Genomic DNA, 21303 nt, shown 5'->3' with positions numbered 1-21303 from the left:
TATGACCTTTTAAGACCATCCACTGACATGGAGAACACATTTTAAGGGATAAAGCTGCTTCTGTGACCTGTTGAATCCTGACTATATGATGATGAACTTTGACCTATTTAGTCTCAGTCAGTATCTGTGGCAATTGCGTGTTTCTATTTAATTGGTGTCAATTCATTATCAATATGTCTTATAAAATTATTTGGGATGCTGACACTTTTTGAAAAATATGCTGCAATCAAGATGTCAGTGCGCTGACTTAAATAATTTATAATTAAATCTATGATGTGTGCTCACGAAAGAAAGGGAGAGAGAGAGAGAGGCAGAGGGAAAGCCCCAAAACAGGACTTGAATTGTGACGCCTGATGGTGTTCCGTGAAACCGTCTGGCCAATAAACCAGAAGTTTATGAAATTCCCTTAAGTCTGCAGACACAAACTAAGCGCTGTCTCACTCCAGCGAGTCATGTAGGCAAGATCAACTTGGGGGTAGGTCCACCGGTGCCGGCATAGTGCCATATCTGCCAGGCAGTGGCTGCGTAAAAACGCAGGATGCATGCCTGTAAGCATCACTGCATCAACTTCTCTTCCTTCGTGATTTTCACGCCTCGTATCATGCATGTTGCGTTATAGTAACAGCGAAAACAAGTACATTGTGCCACACAAATAGCCGTCCGTGTGAAACACAGCTCGCCGTGTTTGCCTTGAGGAATTTTTTGACTCGAATCACCCGAATAATTCGAGGAATCGTTTCAGCCCTACTTTCTATACATTTTTTTCCTTTCATAATTCCTCTTAATGTGAGTATTCAGTCTATATGTCGCAAAAACATCATTTTCTTTCTCTGTGTATCTGACTGTTCTTGATTGTTTTCATTCTTGAATCAATACACTGGAGAGCAGCTGATCTCCTGCTCAGTGAAGTCCTCTCTGTTTAATATCATATCAGTGGGCTCAGATGTTTTGATTATGTCACCAAATCAATCACTCCTTTTCATGTCCAGCCACAAATTCTCTACTGGATCAAGGTCTGGTCTTTGACTCGCCCACTCCAGAACATTCACCATGTTGTCTTTAAACCGTTTCTGTGTAGCTTTCATTGCATGCTTTGGGTCATTGTCTTGCAGACTGAATGGGATTGTCCTCAGGGATTTTACTATATTTTGCTGCATTTATTTTACCCGCTACATTTACAAGCCTTCCCAGCCTTCCTGCTGAGAAGCAGCCCAACAGCATAATGCTGCCACCATTGTGCCTCACAGTGGGGATGGTGTACTTGCCAAACATAGCATCAGACCAAAGAACTGTCTTCCACCTGACCATGTTGTCTCCTAAATGCCACTGGCATACTCTAGTCCAGATTTAATATGAGTTTTCTTCCACAGTGGCTTTCTCTTTGCCACTCTTCCATAGAGCTTAGCGTGGTGGAGCACCTGGGCAACAGTTGTTATAGGCAGAGTCTCTCCCATCTCAACTGTTGACACTTGTAACTCTTTCAGAGTAGTCATAGGTGTCTTGGTAGCCTCACTTGTCTCCTTCCTGCACGATCATTCAGTTTGTGAGGACAGCCTGATCCAGGCAGATTTACATATGTGCCATATTTCTTCCACTTCTTGATGATGGTTGTTCAGTGCCTCGGATTTTTTTTTGTATTCACCCCCTGACTTGTACTTTTCAATAACATTTCCTCGGAGTTGCTTGGAGTGTTCTTTTGTCTTCATGGTGCAATGGTAGCAAGGAGTACTGATTAACCAGTCACTTCCAGACCTTCCAGACACAAACGTCTTTATACTACAATCACTTGAGACACATTCACCGCACTCAGGTGATCTCCATTTCACTAATTGTGAGACTACGAGCACCAATTGGCTGGATCTCTGTTGAATTAGGTCAGTCAGTAAATAGGATGAATATTTATGCAGTCACAAACACAAAGGTTATACAATGGATGAACAGTTTTTATTTGAGATGATAAAGGGCATCCACTTGGACAGTGTATCTCACATCCCCTTTTTATGCCCATGTGATCAAGACGGGTGAACCTGAAAAATCTGTTGGTGAAATGTGTTGTTTGCTCACCAAAAATTAATGATAGGGTCCTTTTAATTCTGTGTCGGATTATTTATTTCCTATTTATGAATAAATAGATATTTTGGGCCAAATATTACAGTTGTTACAATTGTGTTGAAAGAATATGCAAATACACTTTTCTTTCAAGAACTTTTTTAGAATATTGTTAAACACAATATGAAACTGAATCAAACAGGTTTGTACCTTTTAAAAAAAAGTACTTTTTAAAGACACTTTTGTGAAATCATGTTATTTCAATTGAACTCAGCCAGGCAGTTATGTTTCAGTATCTTTCACTGTTTCACTGCAGCAGAGAAAGACTTGAGATGAAAGTCAAGACTAGAATGATATTAAATTTGTGTTAGCCAACAAATAGATTAATTTGATGTTCATTTCATCAATGCACATATGCTGTGTCGTGGTGTTCGGCTGTGTACAAGAACATTATTGTAGTGAGAGCCAAGCACATCGGGATCCCTGGGAGGGTGAAACTGGAGCTGCGTGTCAGTGTACTTGAGACCTGAAGGATTTGCGGGTCAGACGAAAAGGTGCTTTGTGGCCTGCGCCCCACTATCCCAGCTGCCAGACCCCCAGCACAGACACGAGAGGCCCCCCTGTGGCATGAGGGTTTTACTTGGAGCTGGTTTCAGCAGCTCGAAGGTGGCTAATGCTGTACAGTTATCACTGTGCTCCTTGAGAGCCACAGTTGCTTTTTCCTTGTCATCACACAGACTCTGTTGCTGCTACATTGCAATTTCTCCCCAATCAAAGCCCTCCTTGGCAGCGCCTGAGCCCAGTGCTGAGGCTTGGTGGCAGCTGAGACTGGGGGCTCAGTAGCCCATGCGTGCCGCGGTGAGTGGTGGTCTACTATGCCTTTGCAGTGTTTGAAGGTGCTCCCACTGCCTGTGGAATGCAGTGCTGGGTGGATGAGGGGCCTCCCAAAAGGGAGAAGAGGAAAGGGGGCAGGGAGCACAGAGAAAAAGAGGGAGAGGAAGGGGGATGACCTTTGAATAGTGTCGTCAGGAAGTTATGACTCAATTTTCAGTCGTGGCTGTAAAACAGAGTAAGAGCATGGGAACAGAGGAGGGATGAAAGATGGAGACATAGAGAGGATGGAAGATGCTGATAGTGACTGTAAGGTGAGGCCCACAGAGATAAGACTGTAAAACAGCAGTGAGGGGCTTGGGGAGTCGGGTCCCTGTGGAATCATTGGGTTTCTTTGCAGTCATAGCTGAAGAAAACCAGATCCTGACCAGCACTGCTTCTGATTGGTTTCTGCTACAGGAACATGCATCAAGTCTAACAGAGCTGAAATCAGCTTCAGAGACAAACACTCTTGACAAATGTGATGCATTGTAAGTCAAGCCATTGACAGAAGGTAAAGGGACAAAGTGGGGGTGGCAGCTCCAGGATGTTCCCTCTTAGCATTATAGCGATGTGTACAGGAGCATTAAGGCGCCTACAGTATGAAAGGAAAGGACTCATGTGGAGATGCGGAGATGTGGAGAAGCCTTTGTTTCAAGGAACCCCCTCAACCTTTAGCTTTCCTGTCCTGAACTCCCACATAAACACTTTCATGTAAATTGGCACGCATGCACACAGCATGACAAATCTATAAGAGTACATTCATTGTAATCAGCACAATCTTCTGCACGTACACAGAGTCACAAAGGTATGGATGGATGCTGTGGTGGTGAATAAGTGGATGTGTATATATACTGATATGGATCCATGAATGCACATAATGTAGTTTAAAATATCCTTAAACACTCACACCCTTTACAGGCAGTAAACAGAGCAGAAGATGGATTATACTGTATACGTTCATACAGGCTTACATGTTAGAGGATCATTGCCTTAAGTATAATCTTGTACTTGCACCGATGCTGAATAATGATTTCCTTAAGTTCTTTACATATTAAAATCTTCTCACTTTATCAATCAGCTGCTTCATCCCAGTGGGCATGCTGTCACTGCATTACTGGAAATGACTGATAACAGTGTTAAACACCCGATTAACCACAGCAGAGGGCTATGATACACTGCGTTTTCTATCAGTCAACACTTGTATGTGGATTTCTATGTGTGAGTGTATGGCAACTAGGGATGTGCCACTGATGCTGTAATGCTGTCCACATTTGTTGAGTGAGTGTTATAAAAGTCAAGCACCCACACGTCCAACTGTAAAACCTGACCATTGATAGGGCCGCAACAAACGATTTCAATCATCGATTAATCGGATGATTATTTTCTCGGTTCATCGATGACTCGGAAGCTGTAAAATTAATATTAGAGTTTATATTTATTCTTAAAAGTTAAAGAAAACTTTTTTTTTTAGTTCTGTTAAATTGAATAACTTGAACATGCCACAGAATAAACACAGAAAACAACAAATGTTAGAAAAAACATAAACACTTTAAGATCAAACTAATGACAACAGCCTGGGGATATGATTTGAATGAAATACTCTTATAGTGGGATACTGCTTTTATTACACCCTCTTGAATTTATCTTATCCCAGAGGAGCTACAGGTAAGCCTTAGCCTTTTAAAGTTATTGATGTAATGACTCACTTAATGACTCACTTATTCAACAAGGTAGTGTTACCCTCACCCTGTGACTGCAGCTCACGCTTGTCCTTCCCCTCTGCTGTTGAAGTTTTACATTTAGAATGCAAAGTGAGGCAAACATCATGGATAACATGAACGCCTGACAGTCCATCGCTATCGTTTTTATCCAGTTTTGAATTGTAACAGGAACGATACTGAAGTTCCACTGAAGATTTTTCAACAAGCTATTTTTAGATTGCTAGCATCTCATCTCCATCATGAGCTATGGTTGATGATGAATATATCTACTCAATTTTCTGCTAAACATCAGGTTATAATCAGAGATTTGCTAAACTAAGCAAAAGTAAAGTTTATCAGCCATCTGTGTGTGATGTAAACAGCTCCGCGCCAGCAAGTGACGCCATAATCGCACGACACAACGAATTGATACATAGATTTGTTGCCAACACTTTTAATTATTGTTTTTTATCGATTTTATCAATTTATGGTTTCAGCCCTAATCACTGATGCTTTTAGCATTATATTATCTGAAGCACTTGTCTACCAGGAGTTGTTCTATACTCTATTCATATCAAGCTCAGGAAAAAAAGTGTTCCCATGTTCAGTTTTGATTTCAGTCTTCTTGTGTGGCTGTTATTTGGCTCCTTTAGTTACACTGATCCGTCCAGAGAGGTTAAAGTAGTTGCCGTGAAATTGGAAAGGATGTGCAGCATGTTGAGATCCTAGTGAAGTGAAAAAGCACAATGACAGAGCAGTGGAGGTCTGCGTCTCAAAACTATGTCAGATGCATGGAAAACTAAAAAGGGGCTGAAAGAGCAGGCGGATTGTGGATGTAATGTGATCCAATGAAACCACAATGAAAAAGGAGCATTGATTTAGGTAGGACTGAGTCAAGTAATTTCTTTATGTTGCACATGGGGAATACTTCAGATCCCGACATGAGTTTTGCTCCCTGATATGTTGTGGCGTCAGGGACTGGAGCTGAGGAGATTGCATCTGTCACAGCTGAAATTTATAAACTAATTGACCACCCGTACACGGCATTTTTGTTCCTCTGGCCTTTCTCTGTAGAGCCACAAACAAACCCAGAACTCAAGAACATCTCAAGCAAACCAGGCCCACTGACTGTAGTGTGATTAATTACATTTCCTTTTTCCTCTCTCCCTGACTCTCCCTCTGACTTTCTTCCTCACTAACTCTCTCTCTCCTTGGTGTTTTGGTTTGTAGTCCACCTCCCTTAGTACCCTAAGTTAAACATCATTCTAATGTCAGACCAGGCAGAAGGAAATCCAACTTGTTTTCCTTTTCTGCTGTCACTTTTTCTTTTCAAAATGATTCATTATTACTAAGTCCACAGGCTCATTTTTCTCCTTTAGAGGGCCTTTTCAATCTCAAATATCAGCCCGCCTGGCTTGAAAAACGTGGTGAAAGATGATTTGGCGAAAGGTGACTGTAAATGAAACCTGCTGACCCTATTCACTACAACTCAAACAAGTAAATTATGACAGGGTTGTAAAATAATGCTCAGTGCATGGCTAGCCAAAGAGACTCTGAGATGCTGATGCCATCATGCCAAAGACGAAGGTCAAACGAAGCACATGGTCAGATTACTCCCATAGGACCTGCTGGCTGTGTGATCATGACATCAGCTAGGTTACAGAGTGTAATAAGGTGTGTCTGCCTGGAACTGTGGATAATTTTTATTGAACTTTTGGCTGGTTAATTTGCAGAAAAGAATGCATTCTCTGACTTTTTTTGGCTGGTATCCCAGCTGAAGTTGGTCAGAGATGGAGCTCTCCTTTTCATTTCATCTAGAGAAAATACTGACAAAAGAGGGTTGGGCATTGCTCACGTTCCGTAAAGACTATCACAGGTACTTCAGTCCTGCCAACTCTTCTGAGGTCTTCTGACTGCACTGCCCCTATATTCACACATCACAGAAAGATATTCAGCTACATTCACTGCCATAGTGCTCTTTAGAGAACAGTGAGATTTTCTTGCCTATTCTTATCTCTCAAAAGGTTAGCGAAGAATTTTTGATTGATGCGTGTTAAATGACAGGATAAGGCAGTGGGGATTAAGTATAGCTTAGCATAAACACTTTTTTAAGTAACTATACAGCTATGTAATGACTATTGATATATTGTAAGTTAGCCACAGGGGCACTAGTAGCCAAATGGTTGTGTCCATGCACCCCATCCAGTGTCTGACGTTAAGGTTTTTGCCTATTTGCCCTTCAGGGCAAGTGCTTCCCAAATCTACTTGCCCCATCTAAATTCCTACTTGCCCTGTCCAGGAGGTACTTTTTCTGGCTGTCAAGTGCATACATTTTGCTCACAACATACTTAGAACTAAAATCCATTGCCAGTCGACTGTGGAAAGCAATACACAACACTTCTTTCTTAAGAAAACTGTATTTATTAGCTATGTATTAGCCCACTGAAAATTATATTTAACTTTGTACAGATCAGTGCAATGTGAAAGCTGCACCAGGTTGTTTTCCAAAGAAATTTAAACTCAGGAATTTCATATTTACAACACTAATAAGGCAATTATACAAACTCAGAAATATTTTATTCGTAACTGATGAAACCAACTATTCTCAGAGGAAAATGAGGTCAGCAAAACAATGACACTAGAGAGGTGGTGCGGTCTGCTACATATGCACCAAGTATAAAATGGTGCTTTTCTTCTGTTTTTATTAAGTTTATTCATCATGAAATTGAAGAAATTTTGGTGACACGTGAAAATCAACCAATTAAGATTTTTCTTGTTTGATTAAAGATGTCTTCCCCAAAACTACATAGTGCCCCTTTAAAGTGCTATTTCACAGTTCCAGCCTGTAACTATAACAGTTAGACCAGTGGTACTCAACCTTATTCTACCAAAGAGCCACATTGTCTAAAAAAATACTTTAGCGAGAGCCACAATCCAAACTGGGCATGTAAGGTAGATACTAGATCAGTTAATCTGTAGTTGAAATGAAATAAAACAGTGGATTGGTGGATAATTATGAGGTTAAATGGGGGTATTGGGGCATTCACTGGAGTTCTGTGACTTTAGTAACATAAAAGAGATGCTTTCTAATTTTTTTCCACTCATTATTAATCTTTTAGTAAAAGGGGGAGGGGCCTCATATTGGTCTTTGCCCTGGGCCTCCAAATGACTAAAACCAGCCCTGCCTCACACCTGCTGCTCTCCAGACACATCGTAACACTCTGCCTCAGTTTGAAGCTTTGGTTTTATATTTCTGCTCTTTTGACAATATTTATGATCATTAGTGCATTAAAGTTCAAATAACACACCCACATTTGGACAAATTTCACTAGATATGACGTTATCTCCATGTGTGATCCGTGTGTGTTATGCTCGTTGATGACGCGTATCGGCATAATTGTCAAAAGATCTGTGTGTGAGAGAGCATCAGCAGGATGTGGCTGGAGAAAAAGTTTGAACGAGGAAATGGGAAGCTTCAGATTAAACACCACAGCACACCTCAATGAATGAGCAAACTGAAGAGACGCACCACCGACGGACTTCCTCTGCCCTCTTCTCTTACACACGCTCCTCCATCAAGCGCATCTGACGGTAATAAAATACGGATTTAAAATAATAAACGTTTAAATTTGGAAGTTAAAGCCTGTCTTCTTTATGTGGGTAACAGATTTATTGATGTGACCTACCATGAATCTTTACTGATGACAGTGTTTACCTTCATAAAGGTTTTTAGTTCAAGTTTGTGCAGGTGTCTGCACGTCAGCAGACACGTTCAGCCAATAGAGGCAGCAACACACTGCATCTGGCTACTCAGGGGCTTCGTAGAAACAGAAACGAGATAAGAAATTAATAAAATTAATGAATAGAAAAGCTCAGAGTCATGCTTGCCCATGAGTCAGAGACTCACCACGGAGACACACACACACACACACACACACACACACACACACACACACAACAGCACGGCTACCAGCGCAAATCCTGAGTTTTGTCCTATAAGGACATATTTTCGTCAGCTGTTCAGGACCTGGTTCGGGTTTGCAGCTTTAGACCATAAACACACCACAGCACACTGCAATATTTTTTTTTTATATGCTGTGGCAACTAAAGGAAGCAGCACGGCAAACGTGTGTCAACATATCAATCAAAGACATGCAGCCCAGTGACCAAAGTGTGTCTCACTATGGAATTGACAAGACCTCTACATCGATCAAACACACACTTAAGGCAGTCGGTAGCACTGAAATCTAGTGGGTGGCACTGGGCAGTAAACCAGTATCAATACTGTTAATTGTAAAAATTCTGCCACAGAATGGACTTCTGCATTGCCGTCATTACCAGTTTTTAAATGGGTTCGTTCAGCTGTAGAGCCCACTCAAGGCATGATGCAGCCATTAGCTAGCAAAGTAAAACGGCTTATTCTAAGTGCAGTCAGCAGGAAGTCTCTCTCCAGCAGTAAAAGCAGCCATGTAAGTAACTGAACGTCACTCACTTCTAATGCTGTATTTAACCTGTGACACAGTAAACAGGTTAAACCTGTGTTTTTCCTATCTTAGTTTAATCTCTGTAATAATAAGGACTGTTTGCGTTGCAGAGCCCATCAGTTGCTCGGTCTGGGTCTTTAACACAAGTTGTGTTGCCTTGGTTTGTTTTAAGCTCAGCGCTGCAGTGATTCTACTTAAACAACAGTTTGAAATGTGTTCAACTTCTGACTTGCTTAATAAGTACATGTTCAGCCCTAGAAGCGAGCTGTGACGTTAAACGAGATAGAGATGAATGAAGAGATGCAGCTGTAAACATTGCACTTGCAGAAGGTCGCCGGTGCCGCTGCAGAAACTTAGTTGAACAATGATAAAAACACTACTTCTGACAATTCCTTCACAATAAAAGTCTGTAGCTGTTTATATTTATTAGGGGCTTTTATTGTGAATGCCCCCAATTGGGAATAAGGTGTAGTTAACTGCAGCTTGCCTCACCTCAGCATTACAGAAGTGAATGCGAAACTATAGGAGAAGTAACACAATATGGAACATACAGAAATAAAAACAAAACAAAATAAAACATTTTTTTTCATGTTATACTCAGTCATGAATTCTTTATGCTGTCACAGGTTTCTGCAAATAATTGCAGCCTTTCTGTGTTGACGCAAACTCTTCTTGCAGTAAAAAGGTGCATTTTTGAGACCAAACTACAGCTTGCTCTTACCCAAGACGGAAATTCAGTAGGTCTTTGTTACATTTAATACATAAAATAAAAGAACAACATTCTTTTACTTTTTTGTCATTTGTGTGTTTTTTTTAAACAGGGGTAAGAAAAAATAGTTTAAAATCGTAAATCGATAAAAAAAAAAAAACGGGGATTAGATTTTTAGGCCATGTTGCCCAGGCCTATCCAAAATATATCTTAGCAGACAATATTTAAGGTTGCATCATAATATATGATTAACTCAAGAATATAAAATGTCCCTCAAAATGTAAATTGCAGGATTAATGAGATTATTAACTGTGATTAAATGTCATATTCACATGTATTCACACCACAGCATTTATTTATTTATTACCATTTTCTAACATTATCCAGATCCACATTGCTCTAATTAATCTATTACCTGAAACTTCACTCTCTGAAAAAAACCCTCACCTTGTGAATATTTGCACTAATTCATCTGTAACTAATTTAAATCACCAGAGTAAAATGTCTCACCTCATATGCATATTTACACTAATTAATCTACTCACAGTACTAACTACTAATTAAATCAAATTATCATAGTCAAAAGCTCTAAGTAATTAATCTATTCACTGTAACTCAAACACTTTAATAAGGTTCTCTGTGGTAAAATGTATCACCTAATATGTATATTTGCACTAATCAACTATCTTGGATTATCCTAGCTACCTCATGTAAGTCTGCCCACATCTTTGCATATTTTATACTTCTGTTTATTCTTCTGTTCATGTTCAGCATTCTTGCACCCTTTGCACATATTGCAACCATCAATGCGCACAGACTTGTATATACTTGAAAAAATACCTAACAAGAGCTTTTGTTTTCTGTCTAAGTTGTATTTATTTTAATGTTTAATTCCTGTACATTAAGAGCAAAATTCCTTGTTGCATTTAACCTGACATGCCCGTAAAGATGTCTGTCACATCTTTACGGGCCAATCAGAGCAACAAAACACGTGACGTCGTAGCCGCTACTGAGGTGCGTGTGCTCCGCTACTGAGGAATGAACTCAAGATAGAACAGCATACCGCGAAACAAGGTGACTATAGACATGTTAGTACCTGACTTTTGTCGTTTCTAAATAGAAAACAACTCAGTGCTGTTCTTTGTTCTTCTTTTAACAAAGAAATGTTGTCAAGTTCTGATAAAACTGGCACTTTAGCAGCATCCACGCTAATGTCCTCCGCCATAACTGCGCCAGCTTCTTGTTGCTGCTTGCTTATGTCTCGACTCCACCACGTCGAGAGTACTGCCCCTCGTCGCTGATTACATAGCTGTAGCTTTTTGTTTAATGGAAAAATTAAGGGAAGAGGATTCAAACTCTCTTACAAGTCAGAGTTAAAAATCAAAAACACCTAATTTCCAAAGCTGTATGATGATCTTCCGTTACAAGTTTAATTTTATGAAGTCTGTGTGTATGTAATGCAGTTAGCTGTGAGGATGATGGCCTCTGTTAATAGAAATATAAGCCAGAGCAGGCCTATTGGTTTGAGGAATGTGTGAACACAGTGACAAAACCATTTATTTACAGGCACTTCCACAGCAAGGTCTAGCACCCACGGCCCAAGTGCAACCCCAGGAAAGACACAGCTGCGTGTGAACCTTGTAGCGCCAGCCTCACTCACTTTGATCCCCCGACATGAGAGTGGGCCCTGATCTCCAGGAACACCACCCATCTTGTCTGATATTCTGAGTGCACAAACTGAGACATTCCAGACGTGCGAACTACCCGTGACAAATGATCACCCTTTGGGTTTTCAGCTTTTGCATGCTGTAGGCTTCTTGGCATGGTGAAGTGGATCTAGGGCAAAGAGTTTCCCTGCTCCACAGCTTCAGTAACTGGAGTAGCACCACAGATTGTGAATCGGTCTTGGTGTGGATTGTTTAGTTATAGAGAGCCTACAGGGTGGGACTTTGATTCTATATTGACCTATTTCAACACGGGGCAGCCTGCACCCAAAAACTGACAGGACTTTAGGGACTCGTGTCATTTAGTGGACTATTGACAGGATTAAGTCAACTTCAATAGCACAAATCTGAAGCACAACCAAAAAAAGCAGTTTTATTAGAGTTTCAAGTCACAATCCTTCCTGGTTAGTCATTGCATATTAGGGGGTGATGTTGGTTTTGATAGGTTTCCAACTCTACTTAAATTTCTTCTGTGGTTGCATGAAATATGTTATTTTTTATTCACAACTGGAATCTTGTGTTTTAAAAGGCGTTATAGAAGCCCATTGATGTCTCCATTTAATTAAACAGTCTTTGCACTGTGCCATAACTGATGTCATTCCACTGTTTCCCGTCATTTTCCAGCTTAGGCACTGCTCAACATTCCCTTCTCCAAAGTCCATCTAGTCAAACCTTGACATGATGGATTTTTTTCACACTTCATTTGTGGCATTCATCAAACTTCTATGGAGTCATGAAACTTTGGCCGACTTCTGCTTCAAAGAAATGCAACCACAGTGTGAGAAACGACAGACCCTCCTGGGACAAAGACATTTCTGCTATGAATTGATGACATATGGTTATACTGCATAGTTAGACTTAGTCATGTATAGTTTACCTCAAAAAGAAATCTCACATCAGCAGTACTGTTTGGAAAAAGACTCTTGAACATGTATTTTTAGAATATTGTATTGTCTCCTTGCAGTTTCTGGACCAGTTGCTGGTTTGCAGATGAACTCTCAGACAGTACATGCATGAGGTTTGCCTCCTCCCCTCTCATACTTCAGTCACACTGCAGTGCACATAAAGACTACTGCCAGAAGAAGCTGGCAATGTATAACAATTTGGACTTAACCTGTGCATGTGAAGAGTGTTTTGACTGCTTAATTTTTATGCCTGAATGTTTGAGCTACTGGTGGTGATAGTTGTCATACACTGCATCCAAGATATCACCTGATGCAAAACCAGGCCCACGTCTACCTCAGTATCCTTCATAAGTTTTCCACACTTAGAGAAGATTCAAATTCAATTAGGACAGTGTGATTTTCATTGATTGGTACTTGTTTAACAGTTTTTTTGTTTGCGGTATGAGTTGCAACATGAACTATGATGCATCACAGTTGTGTTTATGTTCTATATTTTGCATGTAATGAGCATATCTAGAGGTAGCAGTGTATGACTGTTTTCCCGTGGCTGGACTTTGTGGAAGTAGTCCTTCATACTGTGGGTTACATTGTGGGACCAGGGAGGAAGTGTTGTGGAAGGGCTGTGGGAGTGTTACTAGGCAACAGGGTGGGCAACTTGGCGTAATGAGTGCGGGGCTCAGGAGCTGTCTGCTCAGTGTTCCAGGTCCTGACAAGAACAGACAGCCTGGCCTGGGACGGCCTGCATGGAGCTGCCACCACGGCCACCTGCTCACAGCAATCATCACCAGCGCTCCAGCCAGCCACCGATACAGCATACAGACCCAATTAAGAGCCCTGCATGTCCCCCTCCAGCCAGCCATCACTAACACTCCTGCAAGTCTGACAAGGCTGCCTTTTTTCCCCTTAGCAAATCTCTAATTAACAGCGTTGGAAGTGGTGAGGCCGGGCTGTACAGAGCTGCTGAAAGGGGCTGGGACTCTGCTCGGGTAATCAGCTTAAATACAGGTTTATTTCCTGCCCCCTGTGCCTTGCTACTTCCAGCAGAGATTGCATTCTTTTATCTGTTTATCTCCAATTTCCTCTGACTTGTAACGTGTCTCGTAGACACACTGTCACCTCCACTTAAGGCCCGACTGACTGCTCTTGCGATCAGATGGTTTTAGAGTAGTGATCAGAGTTGGTTTTGGCAGGGCAAAGCTCTCAACAACATCTCTGTCTGTTCCATTACTGCATTACCACCTCCTCTCCCTTCACTCCTACCTTAGTGAAGGCCTCTGATCTTCACTGCAGAAACTCTGCTCAAGAGCTAAATGATCAGATATTCTCATATGGAAATACACTCTCAGTAGTTTATCCACTTAAAGATGTGTAAGTTAAGCATAATCAAATACAGAGTTGAGTTACAAAAAAAAAAGTATCTCGAAAGCCAGGGCATAATTTGTTTAAATGCATTAAAGGAAAAGAGAAAACTTTGTTGTGAAATGGCCTCATTACAAGAGCTGGATTAAGGGAGTTGTGTGATCCAGCCGAGAGCAGAGGAGGCAGAGGAATTTCCTTTCACTGTGGAGGTGTTATTGTTGGATCGTTGTGAACCGAGTTTGGATGAAATATCCTCTTCCCCAGGTTGGGATTGACTCTCGATACAGGAAAACCACTCTTGACCGAGTAATTACACCCAATTATCCTTCTTTAGCAGTTTGGACAAAGCTAAAATTGGATAATTTACTCTAAAATGACAGAAGAGATCAACCTGCTATAATTAAAAAAATACATTTTCATCAATGTATCTTAGACTTCAGATTGTGTCTATTCTGGCTTGTAAAGTTGAAAAGTTTCTGTCACAGAGACTTCCACTGATCAGATTTCTGTTTTGGTGCTTGGATGCTACATTTAATTTGAACAAAGATGCAGTTTTGCACCCTTGATGACACATTTGATAATTAATACACTCTTGACCAACCTACAAAGAAAAGTCTGGCAGCATTTTGTGGCTGTATTTTCTTTTCTTCTCCTCACCAAAGCTCTCCCTATAGAGAGGATTTTTTTTTTTGTAGATACAAATGTTTTTTCTTAGTATAGCTTATCACAATATTCTCAATAATAAATGATCAAAATGTTCCAAATGATTGTTTTTATTAGTCTATAGAATATAGTTCTTAGCTAGCTTTAAAAAACACAGGCATATCTCCTTTGTAATTTGTAAATGTGAATCTGTTCTTAAATGTTAGCACAGTGAACTTTTGACTTGTTTAGAGTTTTCACTCAATGCAAACTAGAAGAGCCTCCCCATCTACCTGTCTTAAACCATTTAAACTGCTTAGAAAGTATAGATGGATAGTTCAGAAGTAGAGCAGCAGAGGGTGCTATTCATCAGAAAGGGTGAACCCTCTATAGAATGTTTGTATACCTCAACAGATTCAAACAGCAGGCATGTGTTAGTATTTAAGTGTTCATGATTTTTTTCAGTTAAAAAGCTTTGGTTTCAAGACTTTTTCCCTCCAATTAATTAATTAATTAATTAAAAAAAACAATTACTGCAGGTGTTGCAAGCTCTAAAGCAATTTCATTGCATCATTGTATTGCTTTCTTAATATTGTGTTTTTGTCAGAGGTAGAATAAGTTCACAACTATTGTACTAAAGCAAAGGTACAGTTTTCCAGGTAAAAGTATTGGTCTATAAATCATCTCAAGTAAAAATAAGAAGTATTTCATTCAAATCTACTTAAAGTACTGAGCAGCTACTGAGGCGCTGACAGTAAAATATGATCTTACTTTATTAGCAATAGCAACAAGAGAATATGTCTCAAACCAGGCCAAACCAACACAAACACTTAAAAGAACTGTGGTATAAATAATATATATAAATTATATATATATATATATATATACAGTTATACAGTCATGGACAAAAGTATTGGCACCCCTGGAATTTTTCCCGAAAATACACCATTTCTTCCAGCAATGTGTGCAATTACAAGTGTTTTTGGTATACATGTGTTTATTGCCTTTATGTGCATTGGAACAACACAAAAAATCTGGATTTTGCTTGACAATCCTCTCAAGGCTGCAGTTATCCCATATGCTGGCGCACCTTTTCTTACCACACTTTTTCCTTCTACTCAAGTTTATATGAATATGCTTGGATACAGCACTCTGTGAACAACCAGCTTCTTTAGCAATGGCCTTTAGTGGCTTACCCTCCTCCTGGAGGGTGTCAATGACTGTCTTCTGGACATCTGTCAAGTCTGCAGTCTTCCTGAAGATTGTGTGGCCTGACTTACCCAGACTGAGAGACCATTTAAAGGCTCAGGAAACCTTTGCAGGTATTTTGAGTTAATTAGCTGATGAGGGTGTGACACCATGACTCCAATTTTAAACTTTTTCACAATATTCTAATTTTCTGAGACACTGAATTTTGGGTTTTCATTATCTGTAAGCCATAATCATCAACATTTCAAGAAATACAGGCTTGAAATATTTCACTCTATGTGTAATGAGTCTAAATAATATATGGGTTTGACTTTCTGAAATGAGTGACAAAAAATATTGAACTTTTTCATGTATACACAGGTATATCTCAAAAAATTAGATCGCCTCACTGCCTCATCTATCCACAGAGGCAGTGAGACTCACCATGCTGACAGGACAGACACTTGATGTGTCCTTGGTGAAGCTAATATTTTTAGCTTTAACGAGGAGCTTCTCTATGTGACTGGAAACTAAGTTTTGCAGTTCAGGTAAGGCTATAAGCGCCAGCTAGATATAACATAGCAGGGTTTTAAATGCATCATTAGCTCATGGAAGCCCGTATATTCCACCACGCTGAAAGGCTGATCATCAAGAGCTATAAATTCAATGATTTTCCTGTTCAGCTCCTTACCTTTGGGTGGTATAGGCAGTTGATGAGTCTTCCATGGCATGAAGTTTGTCATTCTTTGTCTTAAGAAAGTCCTTGTAGTGATCAGGGTGACGGTTTTTTATATGCAAAATTAAAATGGTGGTGTTAAAGGCGTGTTGTCGAGTCCTCCTCGCATTATATGTACTTTACAAGCGATGCAAACAGCTACTTTGCTGTCTTGTTTCCACACTTCAAACTTATCCCACACAGCCGATATGTTGAGTTTGTTGTTAGCGCATGTCCGGCATCATCGCGTGTGCTTAATTATGACGTCACGACGGCCATACAGATTGGCGTAAATTTTATTATCGGCCGATACTGATAATTAACTTTTTAAGCTATTATTAGCCGATACTGATATACTGCCAATAATATCGTGCATCCCTAATACAGTTAAAACTTTTGAAAATGTTAGATATTTTCCAATATCACAGCTACAGTTACTCTTAAAAATCTGTGGCAAGGTGGGTCACCACTGGCAAGAACAAAGCAGAGTCAACCTCATAGTAAGAAACAGAGGTGTCAAATTACTAAGTACAAATACTTCATTACCTTACTTAAGTAGAAATTGTGGGTATTTATACTTTACTGGAGTAGTTATTTTTCAGCCTACTTTTTACTTCTACTCCTTACATTTTGACGCAATTATCTGTACTTTCTACTCCTTACATTTTAAAAATAGCCTCGTTACTCCTATTTCATTTTAGCTTGTTTTCATTCCGGCTTGTCATCATTCATAAAAACACACCCAAAAAAAACCACCTTTCCAGATAAATTGCCCCATCCGGTTAAAGTGAATTTGATTGTGGTTGGATGAGAAGTATAAACATAATACCATTCCGACACCCTATTGGTTTGTATGCAATCCATTGCACCTATGCATGACACAAATCACATCACACTCCAGCAAGGAAATAGCAGACTGATGCTTGGATGAACATTTACATTCCAACAAAGGCTATTGATAGCATGCCTCTGAAGTTTGACTTTATGCACCTTTACAATACTTATAGGCAACTAGTAATCATATTTTCCGCTCCATAAAACACATGTTAATGCTCAGTACTACACATATATGATTCTTGAATGTATTTGCATTGTACTAAAATGCATTCATTTTCAATGGGCATAAATGCGGCTGAAACAGGTGCATCCCAAATTTTTCAACATTAACATTTTAATATAAGATTATAGTCATTATGGCCCTTAGAAAAGTGTTTTTTTGGGTAGGTGTGGTAGTGCACTACAGGCCCCTGTAGCGCAGCCTAAGTTTTTGTCTTTAATGGCATTTTTCCCCCCTTACATTACTTTTACTTTTATACTTTAAGTAGTTTTAAAACCAGTACTTTTAAACTTTTACTGGAGTAAAAAGCTTGAGTTGATACTTCAACTTCTACAGAAGTCTTTTTAAACCCTAGTATCTTCTACCTGAGTAATGGATGTGAATACTTTTGACACCTCTGGTAAGAAAATGCATACTGATGAAGAATACTATGCATCCTTTAGGAAAATCTGAAGTCACACTGTAGCTTAGTGGATAACTTTACTCATGGTGTAAATGTGTCTCACATCAGAAACTGCAATAATCCAACAAAAGCCTGACTAAAAGAACCCCAGTGGAGATCTGTGTACAAAAGGTAACATGCAGACACAATTAAATACATCTAAGAGGGGAACGGACCTAGATCAGTTGACTTTTTACTAAGCTGACTGAAACTGGTAGATCAGCACTGTCTGATAACTCTGACTCCTTAACTTAGAATGGAGATAAAATCACAGTTCTGGAGTTAAAATCACCTTTGAAATGTTTAACCTCGAGATTTCAACAATCCAGATTTTGGGATGTGATATAGAATCATTTCTTGCTATGTGCTACTGTGTAGTCAACAGTTGGAAAAAGGACAAGAGTATTATGCTCAAGTAAAAGTACAGTTACTCTAGCTAAAACTTACTTCAGTTGAAGTAAAAGCACTATATTTTAAAATTGACTTACACGAGTTAAGTAAATATTTGACTCTCTTTTAAGGCTGATATAGGCACTTGAGCAGCACCTGGATACACCCCACAGAAGAGACACAATGCAAACACGCTGCTTTCTGTTCCATCAAAACACACAAGCAGACCACAGGGGTTCACTCAGAAGTTCAGCTCATGTCTTCTTCATTTTGCTCACTGGTTCTTAGTTTTTTGTTCTTAATACTAATATTTTTTTTCTTTTTTTTTCTGTTTCTATGATGTTGGTGATTGAATCGGTTGTATTTAAAAAGGTAGGGGCTGTTTTTCTTAAGATCTAAACTGAGTTTTTAAAGACTGTGGAACCAAGTAGACCAAAACTTTTTTTTAGCTCTTACATGGGTGTGGGGCTTAAGAGGGGGGAGTAAACCTCACTCTCTACCTGCATGAGGTCATAGGCAGAAAAAGGGGAGGGTGTCAGTCACCACCTCCACCCCCCTGAGCACTGGTAGCCCCTCTGTGACTGATCGCTCTGAGCATACATGTTTTCTGTCGTGAACGATGAATTTGTAGTACCAAGCTCTCCAGTGGGAGAGGGCAGGGCTGATAGAGGGGGGGCTGTCTTTTCCCTGGCTGACCCTGGGCTGGCAGGGTCTGCACTGGTGAGCCTGGTCTCCAGAGCCTTCGTTTCACTTTGCCCCTCAATATCGCTCTTTCTCTGTGTGGGGCCGGGGCTGCTCTGGAAGAAATTTAAGCAGGGCTATGAGGGAAAGCTTCACAGAGCTTAGCACCTTCTTTAACATAGGTAAAATAAATGACTTCTCCTTAATGCTGTAATTGGTGGCAGTTTGATGATCCGGTATCACTGGTGTTCAGGACTGAAGCACCTTGTTATTTTACTTCAGCCTGGTGAAAGAGCCGGTCTGTACCTGTTGCCTCTGAGATTTCTTTTAAAAAGGAGGGAAAAATTCTTGGTAGCAACAGGTCTGCCAAGTCCTCTGAACTGTCTTTTTTCTATGAAGTCAAAGTAGAGAATTTGACATTTTAAGTAAAGCCTGGCTGCTCCTCAAAATCCTTGCCCCCTGGCTGGGATCTGTGTGAATTGTGAATCTGGCTTAAATATGGTTCAGCCTCTGCCCTCTTGCTTTCTCTCTCTCTCTCTCTCTTTTCAGGTGACTGCCAAGGCTGCTTCATAGTTGGTCTGTTTTTAAGGATTTTGCAAGCAAAACAACAACCAGGTTTGGACAGTGATATAACCTCAAAATACCTCCTCAATTTTGTTGCTCTCTACAATCCTGTCAGAATCAGTGTTTTCACAGCAGAAATGATCATTTTATTCTGTCTGAGCATGATTGCTCCCCCTCCGATTTACACCGATTTACCTTCACATTTGTGGTGTTATTGCATGCCCCAAGCACACGTACACATAAACACACTCCAATATATTAGCTGGTGGTATGTACTTAGTTGGCTTGCAAATCGTCCAAAAAGAAGAGAGGAGAGGAAGCAAACATGGCCATCACTTGTGTTGACATTTGTCCATGCCCCATGCTGATGATGGAATCCATCTTGCAGGCTACAATGGATGTTTATAATAATAATGTATGATTATTTTTAAGACAATAATAGCAACCCTCTTGTTACTTCCACATCTGTGCAACTCAGTAGATGAAATGGACCTGTGCTGTACAGAAACAACAGTTCTTAAAGAGAAAGGGGACATGTAGAATTGCTTTCACAACTCTATTTGCTGAAGAGTACCCTGTACTTGGGTATGATTGCACTCATATCTCCTGCAGACCATGGCTGAGTACACGTGAATTGGGCCTGAGACCAATTACTATTAAGTTGCCAGAGTACTGTACGCTTGTGTTCTCACTGTTGAATCAAATGGTCTTTTGGGTCAAGTGAACTCAGATCTGGACTCAGTTTCCTAATGTGAAACCACCCTCAGTCTTCTGTTGGTCTGCTGCACCAAAAGCCACATACTGCACAAAGGGACTCAATTAGGTTCTCACTAGGGCTGTCAAGAGATTAAAATTTTAAATTGCAATTCATCTCCCACCTTTCATAGTTAACTCAAGATTAATCACAAATAAATCATTTTTATATGTTCTCAATGCACTACACAATAATATTTCTCAAGCATGAAATATCTTAATCTGTAATATATCTCTTTAATATATCTCTTATCAACACATGATTGGACAACAATTCTTCATTTATAGAATTTTTTTTTCATGGTAACAACCCAAGTTCCAGACGATGTCTAAAAAATTATCCAGATTAATCTCAAAGACACTGAATGCTCCAAAAACATGCTGAGAGCATAACATGGTAAATTCAAGCCCAACAAGACAGGGATACCAACCTTAATGTAACATTACTGAATAATACCACAATTTATTGCCCAACTTCAAACTTCTATAACTTATCTCCTCTGTCGTTCTCAGCAGCTTAACACAACAATGGTTCTCATGCATCACACATGTATATAAAGTACATCATGGTCAGTTAAGTTTTTAAAAGATCATTCCCTGATTATTCACACTTAAAGCACATTATTTCAACCTCACATGGGGGGGGGGGGGGTGTAAATGCTCACAGAAACATCCCTTTCCACAATGAGGGCTCAAAAGAGGATGAGACAAAAAGAGATAATAAATACAGTTACAGAATTACACTACAGCTTACTGGGAGGAGACAGTTTCCAGTGAGAACATACATGAAGACAAATAGCCTTTTAGTATTTTACTTACAATAATGGCTCTCAAGGAAGGTGCAGCCGTTGGATGCGAAATCATTTCCAGCAGAACCCCATCTTCCATGTTGTATGAGTGTCTCAGTTGTAAACAATCCAAGCATGGCCTGGCTTGGCAGGAGGAGCGGCTCTCTGCATTGGTGGTCTGCTTGGCAAGCAACTGGTACGTGGTATTTAAGACTCTATGAACTCTGGGTAACTCTGTTCACGTCCACAGTAAGTGCAGATAACTTAAGTCTTATCTGGC

Source organism: Cheilinus undulatus, linkage group 9 (genome assembly GCF_018320785.1).
Source record: "Cheilinus undulatus linkage group 9, ASM1832078v1, whole genome shotgun sequence".
Classification (NCBI taxonomy): Eukaryota; Metazoa; Chordata; class Actinopteri; order Labriformes; family Labridae; genus Cheilinus; species Cheilinus undulatus.
Note: the sequence above shows the minus strand (reverse complement) of the source record.